Consider the following 12,526-nt stretch of genomic DNA (forward strand, 5'->3'; position numbering starts at 1 on the left):
GACTTGAACAGCAGTGCCAGTGGATGCTGTGATTACCTGATGGTTTGGTTCGGCAGCCATTGCTTCTGTACATATTAGTTAAAGTAGATTTTTCAATAGCTAAGCTTCTCTTCCCGACCAGAATTACACAATATTGTATCATTCCAATGGTCTAGTCACATTTGGGATGCCATTTCAATATTGCAAATCACGTAATTTAATCTCTGTTAGCTTTTTGAATGATTTTAGAGATTGTGTTAGGCACGTTTAACCTGTTACCAGTGGACGTCTTTCTCCTAATTTGTATATTACATCATTCTTTTGACTGCTTTAATTAATAAAGTGGATTAAGGTAAACGCTGCTTCGTGTTGCACACCAGAGAGGTGCAGGATTTACCGCCTTGCGACTTTTGCGGAGCAGAAACTCGTAAAAAGCATGTCATGTGTTTCGTTTCCTTTTAATTTTTTCCTTCTGTTACATTTCTTTTTGAGGTAGCTTTCTGTGCTGTTCACTGGGTTTTAGACCAAGGTCTTGCACACAAATCAGAGTTAGTCACTGAAGATTTAGTCAATGTGGAGAGACAAGTACAGCAGGGGAACGGGCCCTTCACCTCTTCTCTCTGGCGTCTTCTCTCTTCATCTCTTCCTAACAAAAGCCCCAAGCCCAACCTTAGTGTCCCTCACCAAAGAAACCTCCCCTTAATCATAAGACCATAAGATGGAGGAGCAGAAGTAGGCCCATCAGCCCATCGAGTCTGCTCCGCCATCCAATTCTTCCAGTCATCCCCATTCCCCTTGCCTCCTCAAGATGCCCTGGCTAATCAAGAACCTATCTATCTCTGCCTTAAATACACCCAATGATTTGGCCTCCACAGCCACTTGTGGCAACAAATTCCACAAATTTACCACCATCTGACTAAAGAAATTTCTCCGCATCTCTCTTCTAAATGGATGTCCTTCAATCTTGAAGTCGTGCCCTCTTGTCCTAGACTCCCTGACCATGGGAAATAACTTTATCATATCTAATCTGTTCAGGCCTTTTAACATTTGGAATGTTTCTATGAGATCCCCCTCCCCTCATTCTCCTGAACTGCAGGGAATACAGCCCAAGAGCTGCCAGACGTTCCTCATACGGTAACCCTTTCATTCCTGGACTCATTCTCGTGACTCTTCGCTGAACCCTCTCCAATGTCAGTATATTCTTTCGAAAATAATGAGCCCAAAGCTGCACACAATACTCCAAGTGTGGTCACACGAATGCCTTATAGAGCCCCAACATCACATCCCTGCTCTTTCATTCTATACCTCCAGAAATGAATACCAACATTGCATTCGTCGCGTTCACCACCAACTCAACCTGGAGGTTAACCTTTAGGATATCCTGCACAAGGACCCCCAAGTCCCTTTGCATCTCTGCATTTTGAATTATCTCCCCATCTAAATAATAGTCTGCCTGTTTATTTCTTCCACCCAAGTGCATGGCCATACACTTTCCAACATTGTATTTCACTTGCCACTTCTTTGCCCATTCCCCTGAACTATCCAAGTCTCTCTGCAGGCTCTCTATTTCCTTCACCTATCTTGGTATCATCGGCAAAATTAACCACAAATCCATTAATCCCATAGTCCAAATTATTGACGTACATTGTAAAAAGCAGCAGTCCCAACACCGACCCGTGGAACTCCACTGGTAAGCGGAAGCCAGAATAAGATCCCTTTATTCCCACTCTGTTTTATGCCGTTCAGCCAATGCTCCACCCATGCTAGTAACGTCCCTGTAATTCCATGGGTGCTTATTTTGCTGAGCAGCCACTCGTGGGCACTTTGTTAAAGGCCTTTTGAAAATCCAAATACACCAAGTCTACTGCATCTCCTTTGTCTACCCTGCTTGCAATCTCCTCAAAAATTTGCAGTAGATTTGTCAGGCAGGATTTTCCTTTCAGGAAGCCATGCTGGCTCTGGCCTATCTTCTCATGTGCCTCCAGGTGCTCCGTAATTTCATCCTTAACAATCGATTCCAACAATTTCCGAACCACTGATGTCAGGCTAGCAGGTCTGTAGCTTCCTTTCTGCTGCTCCGACCCTTCTTAAATAGCAGAGTGACATTTGCAACTTTCCAGTCATCCAGTACAATGCCGGAATCTATCGATTCTTGAAAGATCATTGCTAATACCTCCGCAATCTCTCCAGCTACTTCCTTCAGAACCCAAGGGTGCATTCCATCAGGTCCAGGAGATTTATCCACCCTCAGGCCATTAAGTTTCCTGAACACCTTCTCAGTCGTAATTTTCACTGCACATACTTCACTTCCCTGACACACTTGAGTGTCCGGTATACAGCAGATGTCTTCCACTGGATTCTAATTCTCTAGATGTTCCCACACTCTGAGACTCCCACCTTGCATTGTTATCTCTGCACCTCCTTCCAAAAAATGTCAAACCACCTGCCCAATCTCCTGTTTAGTGAGTAACAATTTTTAATCGCCCAAAACACCGCTGCCTTGTTCTAACATGCACCAAGACCTTTCATCCATCTCTTCTGTCCTCACCAAACAACCCAAACACCTGGTTAAACAACATTTCAATCTTAAGACTCTTGCTTTCAATCCCGTCTCCTGTTTCTGCATCCTCTCCCACTCCTACAATTCACCCCACCCCCAGTCTCTGCACCTCCAATTCCAGCATCTTGTTCAACCATGACTTTAAGCACTCTGCTATTGATGACTGTGCCTTCAGCTGTCTGTGTCTCAAACTCTGGAATCCCTTCCCAAAACCTTTCTGCCTCTCTCCCCACCTCTGTGATGCTCCTATGAAACTTCCCATCGACCAAACTCTGGTCACTTGTTCTAAAATCTCCTTTCATGGCCTGGTCTCAAATTGTATTTGATGATGCTGCTGCTACCAGAGTCTCAGGACCTTTTGCTGTGTAGCTGTCAGTTCCAATTCCGTCATAATTCACCTTTAGGCTCATAGGCCACTACAGCACAGAATCAGGTCCTTTGTCCTGTGCAGTACATCCCAAACTATTATTCCGCTTAGTCCCAGCTGCCTGCACCTGAACCTTGCCCTCCGTACCCCTCCTATCCATGTACTTATCCAAATTTCTCTCAAATGTTGAAATCAAACCCTTATCCACCACTTCCTTTGGCAGCTGATTCCACATTTGCACCACCCTCTGATTTAAGGTTCACCCTTAAGTATTTCACCTTTCACCTTTAACCTATGACCTCTAGTTCTCGTCTCACCCTGCCAGCATGGGAAAAGCCTGCTTGCATTTATCCCATCTACATCCCTCATAATCTTGGATACCTCTATAAAATCTCCCCTCATTCCCCTACACACCAGGGAATAAAGTCCTAACCTATTCAACCTTTCCCTATAGCTCAGTTCCTCAAGTCCTGGCAACGTCCTTGTAAATTTTCTGTGCGCTCTTTCAATCTTACTGATATCCTTTCTTTCAGTAGGTAAACAGGACTGTACACAATACTCCAAATTTGACCTTACCTTTGTGAAAGATTGTTTCTTTACATTATAAACACCAATTGTGTTTTTATCAAACGTATCTGAAAGTGACTTCAGGCATATTACTATCTTTACCTGCTTTTTATTAATTATTTTGGTCAGTTTCCTCTTTTGTGTTCCCATGTCAGGTGGGTGTCACTTAAATGTTCCTTAGGCCAAAGGAAAGGAGTTAAGGGCAATTTATACTTCTGCATTGAATTAGTGCCATAGGTACGGCGTAGCCGCGTACCCTACACTGTAGCCTGACGTACACCTCCCCAAAAATGTAACCACGCGTTGCGGTGACGCAGACAGCAACAACTGATTGGTTGGCTTGATAGCATCGCATTTCCTCCTGTGCATTTCTGGTTGCTTCTTGTCTCTCAGTGGCCCGACAAGCACAGAAAATTCACCCTCCTTCTGCCTCAATCCATTCAATGCTCGTACACACCATCTCCTCCCACGTCTTCCCTCCCTTCTGCGTCGCAGTAACTTCAATAAAAGTAACTCTTGTTCAACATTTATTAGCTCCAACTGCAACATGATGCGCTCAGTTTCAGTCGCCACTGCTTGAAGTACACGAAGAAACTCAACACAGTGGCATAGAAACCCCATCGCCAACTAGCGTTTTGGCGGTGAATTGCAGAGCGACGCGGACACACCAGTGCAGAAGTATAAATGCTCACAAGGGCATAGACCACTTGCGTAGGCTACGGCATCGGCTACAGGTTAGAGCCGACGCAGAAGCATAAATCAGCCTTAACGGTGGGGCGGGTGGAGAAGGGACAAGTGGAGGCCAAGTCAGTCAGATGACGTCTTGCATCTGGCTTCGATCGGCTGTTTCTTTGTGGCAACTATTCACCTGTCTCTCTGCTGAGTGCACAGATTATTCTTATTAGCACTTGTTGATGTGGAAATGTCTTTGGTACCATAGTATTATATGGGAGTTGAATTCCAAAACAGTCCAATTGGCTCAACTAATCTGTCTCAGTGTTTTGCCCCCCCACCCCATACAAGAAAATAGTACTGATCATATTTACCCAATCAGCTCCTATATGACTTTAGACTTGTTTCCATCATGCACCTGTCCAGTCTTTCTGCTGCAACTGTGAACTGTGAAAACAAATTCCATGGCTTCTCCAATATCTCCGGTCTTTTGTTTGAAGTTTCTTGCATTTACTGCTGTATTCATGGGCCTTTGCAGTCGATCCCATGACTACTACTGGTCCATCTTTGCAACATTTGAGAAAACACTGTCATTGCAGCACACTGGGTTCCCTTTGTCCTTACCTACCAGCCCACGAGCCTCTGTATCCAGCACATTACTCTCCAAAACTTCTGCCATTTACAGTGGGATCCTACCACTAAACACATCTTCTCCCTCCCCCCACCCCCGACTCTCACTTTCTGCTTGTCCACTCAACCCTCCCCACTGATCTCCCTCCTCCACTTATCCCTGTGAACTGCCCCTAGACCACCTCCCTCACCACTATTCAGACCCTTAAACAGTCCTTCCGTGTGAGGCGATAGTTCACCAGCAGGTCTGCCTGGGTCACCTGCTGTAACTTGGTGCAGCCTCCTCTACATTGGTGAGATTCGGCGTAGATTGGGGTATCAAATATTTGAGCACCTTCACTCTATCTGCCACAAAAGGCAGGGTCTCCCAGTGGCTATCCATTTCAATTCAACTTCCTATTCCCATTTTGGCGTGTTGGTTGTCTCCTCTACTGCTTGAAGAGGCCACACTCAGATTGGTGGAGCAACATCTCATATTCGATCTGGGTAGCCTCCAGCCTAATGGCACAAACACCGAGTTCTCCAATTTCCAGTAATCTTTCCCCACTCCCTCCTTCTGTCTGTTTCCAGCCCTCATGCGGGCTCCCCTCTTACCCTTCTCTTCACTTCCTCTGGTTCCCCCCTCCTCCTTCCCTTTCTTCCATGCACTCTATCAGATTACCTCTTCTCCAGCCCTTTACTTCTTCCACCTATCACCTTCCAGCCTCTCACACCCCCCTCCCCCTTCCCCCTCACCTGGTCTCGCCTATCACCTTCCAGCTTGTACTCCTTCCTGTCCCCGCACCACTTTATTCCAGCTTCTGTCCCCTTCCTTTCCAGTCTGTCCTGATGAGGGGTCTGTTTATTCCTGTCCAGAGATGGTGCTTGACCTGCCAAAGTCCTGTGTTAGTGTGACCTGTGCTGTTCCAACAAGAAAGATTCCAGTTTCAAGGTCACTCAAGTTAAGAACAGTGGGGTAATCAGGTTGTTCTCACTGAATCCTGGTCTTCATTGGTGTGTTTTCTTGCAGGGAGTGCTGTTGGAGAGAAGTGGAAACACACTAAATAAGGAGAAGTATGTGACCTAGCATGGAGCAGTGTGCAGGGGAGCCGGCTGGATTCGAACTGGGGACCTTTCGTCCCCAAGTCCGACTCTGATGCCACTACACCACCAGTCGGGTCACAGAAGGAGTATAGATGGGGAAATGCAAGCAGGCTTTTTCCACTGAGGTTGGGTGGGACTACAACTAGAGGTCGTGGGTTAAGCGTGAAAGGTGACAAGCTTAAAGGGGAACATGAGGGGAAACTCAGAGGGTCATGAGTGTGTGGAATGAGCTGCAAATGCAAGTGGTGCACGCAGACATCCCACCCTGCAAAAACTCATTTCAGGGAAGTAGCACCATCAATTTGCGAGAGACTCCTGGAACTTTCCGGAGAGGTGGGATAGCTGCAATAGAGTAGCTCCTTAGCAGCTAGCCTGCTAGTTTAAATAACGTTAGTTATGATAATGAATGAATGACACCTGTTAAACTCACCTCAACATGTCTTTTACAGTCTTAACCCACCATGGGCAATAGAAAAGTCACTGTTGCAAGCAGTGCAGCGAGCAACACTGTCATTATTTTTGACACCTGTTAGGCAGGGGTACACTTTAGTGTAGTCTGGGGTGAAGTACGTTTTATATTTTCTTTTTTCTTTTTTTGGAACACTCTGCCATCCATCCATCCTCTCTCCCTGCGCCCCCTCTCCCCCCTCCCTACCCCTCCGCCTCTCTCCCCCCTCCCCCATCTGTGTGTGTGTGTGTGTGTGTGTGTGTGTGTGTGTGTGTGAAAAAAATCCATTTCCAGGATATTGTACATAATTTGCAGCCATCAGGGAGCCGCTGTCAATGTGCGGGTGACTCCTGCAACTTCCGGGAGAGGCGGGATGTCTGTGCATGTGAGCTCAATTTCAACATTTAAGAGAAGTTGGGATGGGTACCTGGGTGGCAGTGGTGTGGAGGGCTATTAACCCAGTGCAGGTTGCTGGGAGTAGGCAGCTTAAATGGTTTTCTATGAAATAGATCAGCCTGGGGCCTGTTCCTGTGTTGTATGACCTATGGAAGGCTATCTTAAGTATGAAAAAACAGTTCCAAGGGAAGCTAGAGACAGAATCGGATGCACCTTAGCTTTGGCAGAGTTTGCATGCTATTACTTCCTACAAGGTGAAACCTAACATCATAAATGGCTGAATTAAGATGAATGCCTTTTATGTACACTTTGAAAGGCAGAATAAAATAATACATGTGTAATTCCGTGCAGCATCTTACATCTGTCTCAGAGGCCGACATCTGAACAGCTTTCCAGAGGGTGAACCCTTACAAAGCTTCAGGCCCAATGGTGCACCTGGCAAGGCACTGAAAACCCGTGCCACCCAACCAACTGGTTCTATAGGGAATGAATCTCATTGGCACTGAAAACCTGTGCCACCCAACCAACCAGTTCTATAGGAAATGTATCTGATTGGCACTGAAAACCTGTGCCACACAACCAACCAGTTCCATAGGGAATGAATCTCATTGGCACTGAAAACCTGTGCCACCCAACCAACCAGTTCTATAGGGAATGTATCTCATTGGCACTGCACTCACCCTTGCACCAGCTGGTCAACAACAATGCCTACGTCAGCCTACTGTTTATTGATTATAACTCAGTGTTCAACATCATCATTCCTTCATTACTGATCAACAAGCTTCAAAACCTGAGCTCCTGTACCTCCATCTGCAACTAGACCATCGACTTCCTGATCGGGAGATCAAAAATAACATCTCCTCCTCCAAGACAATCATCAAAGAATTATTGTAACTTATTTATTTTGTTTTCTGTATTGCAGCCACAAACAACAAATTTTACAACATATGCCAGTGATAATAAACTTGATTCTGATTTTATAATGAAGGTCCACGAACAATGTATCATTATGCATTTTAAGCACTAGTTATTTTGAAATTTGTAGCAATTTACTGTCTTTGGGCTGTACTTTTGCAACTTTGCACTTTAAAATTGCTGCAAAGCAGCTAATTTCCTGTCATATGAGACAGCATTAATAGACCTGGTTATGGTGTCATTGGAGACTTTGCTCCAGGAGGTCATCATGCCCTTTAACAATAAGTACTGTAGAACTGGTGAGTAAGGCGAACAGATTGAAATTACAAATGAGGCTAGTATGTGGATCCAGACAACACCAAGGAAACTCCAGTCCTTGTATCTATTCAAGAGACTGCAGAATGGATGAGCAAAATTACCATAGTACGATGGTAGAAAGAATACATTTTCCAAAATCCCACCTCTTTCTTCTTGAGGTTCCCCTCAACTGGAAGGAAGTAAACGTAACCCCACTCTTTAACAAAGTTGGGAGAAGACAATTGCAGAGAAAATACTTAAAGCCTATCATTGAGTGAGTGGCAACAGCACATTTGAAAAAGTAGGACTGATCAGAATTGGCGTGTAACTTGTTCAAGTTTGCTGAGAATTGATGAGGAAGACAGTAATGCTGCTCATTAGACTTTCAGAAGACCTTGAATAAAGTGCCACAGAAGAAATCATAAAGCACATGGGATTGAAGGAAATATTCTTGTGTGGGTTGAGGATCAGTTAATAAACAGAAAATAATGACCAGGAATAAATAGGTCACTTTGAGATTGGGAGGTTGTTGACTAGTGTTGCAGGAGTTGATGTTGAGCTCTAATATTCAGTCAATACCAATGATCTTGTTGAGAGGGTTTACAGTAATATACAGTATCCATGTTTGCTAATGATACCAAGTTGGGGTCTGATGATGCAGAGAAGTTTTAAATGGATGTACACACAAAATGCTGAAGGGACTCAGCAGATCTATGGGAATAAATAAACAGCCGATGTTTTGGGCCAAGACCCTTTATCAGGGCTGGAGAGGAAGGGAAAGATGCCAGAATATGAAGGGAGGAGTAAGGGAAGGAAGACAAGTTTGAAGGTGATAGGTGTAGACAGGTGGGTGGAGGAGGGATGAGGGAGAGAGGAAGTAACAAGCTTAGAGATGACAGGTGGAAAAGGTAAAGGACTGGAGAGTGGACCATGGGAGACAGGGAAGGAGGAAGGGCACCAGAGGGAGGTGATAAACAGGGAGGAGAGGTAGTAAGAGGCCAGAGTGGGGAATGGAAGGGGCAAAATTACCGGAAGTAATTCAAGTAAGAGAAATCAATGTTCATGCCATCAGCTTAAAGACTACTTAGTTGGAATACGAGGTGTTGCAGTGTGGGATAAGGGAACAATGAGGGTTGGTGGCAGTGGTTGGGAGATCTCCAGAGCCGGTGAGGTTGCTGGTGGTGTCAGAGACAATATCCTGATGGTCCCAAGTGAGGTCCTTTTCAAGGGGTCAGTAAGAGGAGGTGTCCAGAGAATTGACACCTGGTCCCAAGATTCACAAAGCTGAATGGTTGGGTAGGCCCACTGTTTCTGCCTGCTCTCGCATCCACATACCACAACTCCATTTTATCCCTCTTGTTTCAGTTGCGTCCCACCGACATCTGCAAGTCACCTTCCAGCTTCTTACATCATTCCCCCCTCCCCCATCCACTTGGCTTCACCTATCACCTTCAAGCTCGGTCTCCTTCTCCTCTCCCTACACTTTTATTCTGGCATCTTCTCCCTTCCTTACCAGTCCTGATGGAATGTCCCAGCCTGAAGCATCAACAGTTTATTCATTGTTGGAGCGTGGACGAAATCATCAGAGAGACAGAGTCACTGGTAGGTACAAAGCAGCCTCTGTATTCGACACAAGCTACAGCAGGCATCTTACGGACGGAGACACCTTCCGCAGAAAGGTCTGCTAGCCCAATGCGGGCTCAATATTTATATGCTAAACACAAAGGCAATCGCTACTTAAAAAGTTATAGACAATGCTTCCTTTTGAGGCTACATACAAAATATCACACCATCCTTTCCTTCCAACGCCAACATGTCTGGGTTGGTATCGACAGCCTTTAGGAATGTAAATTAAGTCTACGATACATTTATTTGGCATTTCCCATGCTAACATAGAAAACAATTAATATTTATAATGCATAGATAATACTGTCTTCAAAACTACAGCATCAGGTCAAACTACGGCGCCAGAAGCATAGGAAGTGCATTGTCAAGTAGAAGTCTGGTGGCCAAAGTCACTTAAATGTAAACAAGTCATTACCCCCAAAAAATTCACTCTAACATTCATTTCCATAGATGATGCCTGACCTGCTGAGTTCCTCCAGCGTTTTGTGTGTGTTGTCCTGGATTTCCAGCATCTGCAGTATCTTTTGGGTTTTAAATGGATTCATGCAGGTTATGTGAATCTGCAAGGTCACAGCTGATGGAGTGTAATGTGGAAAAGTGCAAGAGGAAATTTGGTAGGGAAAATAGAAAAGTAGAGTAGTTAAATGATGAGAGACTGTAAGGAGTTGGTGCTCAGAGTGACCTGGGTACCAGTGTACGTGAATCACTGATGCCAAAATACAGCAAACAATTAGAAAGACAAATGGTTTGCTCGTCTTTATTGAAAGAAGAAGGAGTACAAGAATAATAACATTCAAGTACATTTATATAAATATCTGGTAAGATTGTGCCTGGAATATTGTAAAGAGATCTGGTCTCTCGAGCTAATAAAGGATATGAAAACAAACGAGACTGTAGATTCTGGGATCTGCCAGCAAAAACAAAACTCTGAAAGAACTTAGCTCATCAATTAGTATCTGCAGAGGAAGAATACAAGTTGATATTCCAGGCTGAGACCTTGCACCAGGAGTGGACTGGGTGTGAATAAATGATATACTGTACAGTGGATTCTGGTTAGTTATCCTATCAGTTAATCCAGACAGCCACTTATTTGGGACAACTCTAAATCAACATAAACTAATCAAAAAAATAGCCAGAATTTCCTCACTTATTTGGGACACTATGTCTCTTAACTGGGACGGGAGAGTATTGCCAAACAGTTTCTAACTAGTGTCAGTTGTGTGCACTTGTGTGTCATTAAATAGTACACCGTGCTTAGAGTGAACAGTTTTTAAATATCATCAGCTTGTGTTCAAAAAAGCAGTGGTTTATGTCAGGGATAGGTAGAGAGAAATAAGCAGTAAGACAATTCAGAACTGTTTTTCTCACTACAGTTTCAAGCAGTCAGGCTTGGAGATGCAAGAAATGGCTGGGAATGAAAATGAAACAATTTCACTGCTTCAACAAATTAGAAACCACGAAGAAAGTTAAGATATTGACAATCATCTTGAATGCTACAATGAAAATGAGGATTTGGAGAATGCAACAGTTTCTAACTAGCATCAGTTGTGTGCATGTGTCTGGCCATGAGACACTACAGCATGCTTAGAGCAAATAGTTTTTAAATAGCATCAATTGCGTATGCTTGTGCTATGGTATTCATTTGAGCCTACTGATGCCAAGTGACAAAGCAACAATTTTTGACATGACTTCAACACTGATTTTGTTCATTTACAGTCAATCAAAAAGAACAGAGCAGCGTACACTGTATGAACTCTGCTGTCGAGAACTATTAGGTGTTATCATAGTACTACAGTTATATTGGTAATATTCTAATTTGTTCTGTATTTATTTAAATACATAATTTGTTACTCAGTTGAACATAGTTAGCCTTTTTAAAACTATTTTCATGAAACTTTGGCTAATTGTGGCAGCCACTTCATTGGGCCAAAATGTACTGATCCTGATGTGTCCCCATTAACTGGAATCCACAATTCTGATAAATGGATGCAGGGTTAGTAAGGTAGAAGATCAGCCATGATTGCACTGATGGTAGGACATACATGAATAGGCAAAGTGACCTAATTCTGCTTCGATTTTTTTAATGATCTCAAAAGAACGGTCAAGATCAATAAGCCTACCTTCAAAAGTCATATTCCATTAACTGCACCAACAGCCTAATTGACTAGTAAATCACCAGTTTTGCATCAGACTATAAATCAGGCCTCATATGTAACATTAGAGTACATCACCTGTTCTATCCATGCACCAACATTTGACCCCCAAATCCAAATCTCACAGGTTACACAAACTGCTCGTTTCAACCAAGATAACCATGTCAACCAGGTGACACTTACCGACAAATTGTATTGCCCCTTGCAGAACAGGATGGTGTAGGGTCAGAAGCACTGGGTGCTTACTAAATGGGATAGGTGGACCACCACAGAATGAATGTATCATGACTGCATTTAGTATGCTGGGCACTGACCTACATGATTCACTGCCAATGGTCACGTCAACTGGATCTTGAGGAAATGCTATGACCTTCTAAAATATACCAGTGTTGCCTGCAAATTATGTGCATGCAGTAATTGTGCCCTGTACCCTAGTTCAGCTTGCAACTCCAGTGAAATTACTGCACATTCTCAGTAAATTTGAACAGTCTTAATATCTCTTACACAACAGAGGACAACTAACTGTGAGTTATTAAAAACAGCTCCAATCTGAGAGAAGCCAAATGCTAAAGAGTTGTCACCACATTAAAAGGCAATGCTGTTCTTTCCCTGTTGTTGTAATTGTAGCTGGTGATTTATTTCAGTGAGGACTTTGTGTAAGGCAACCTGCACCTCAACTAGGTATCTTACTGAAGTTCAGAGAGGAGAATGTTCCATAAAGATTCTGGGCGTAAACAAACTTCTGCAATGAGCCTTTCTCCACTTCCTCTCATGTCAGGATGAGTGGCTGTCCCAGCTCTGCTTGGCCCCTGTTATTAGTCACAGAATTGTAC

This window comes from Mobula birostris, chromosome 10, assembly GCF_030028105.1.
Source record: "Mobula birostris isolate sMobBir1 chromosome 10, sMobBir1.hap1, whole genome shotgun sequence".
Classification (NCBI taxonomy): Eukaryota; Metazoa; Chordata; class Chondrichthyes; order Myliobatiformes; family Myliobatidae; genus Mobula; species Mobula birostris.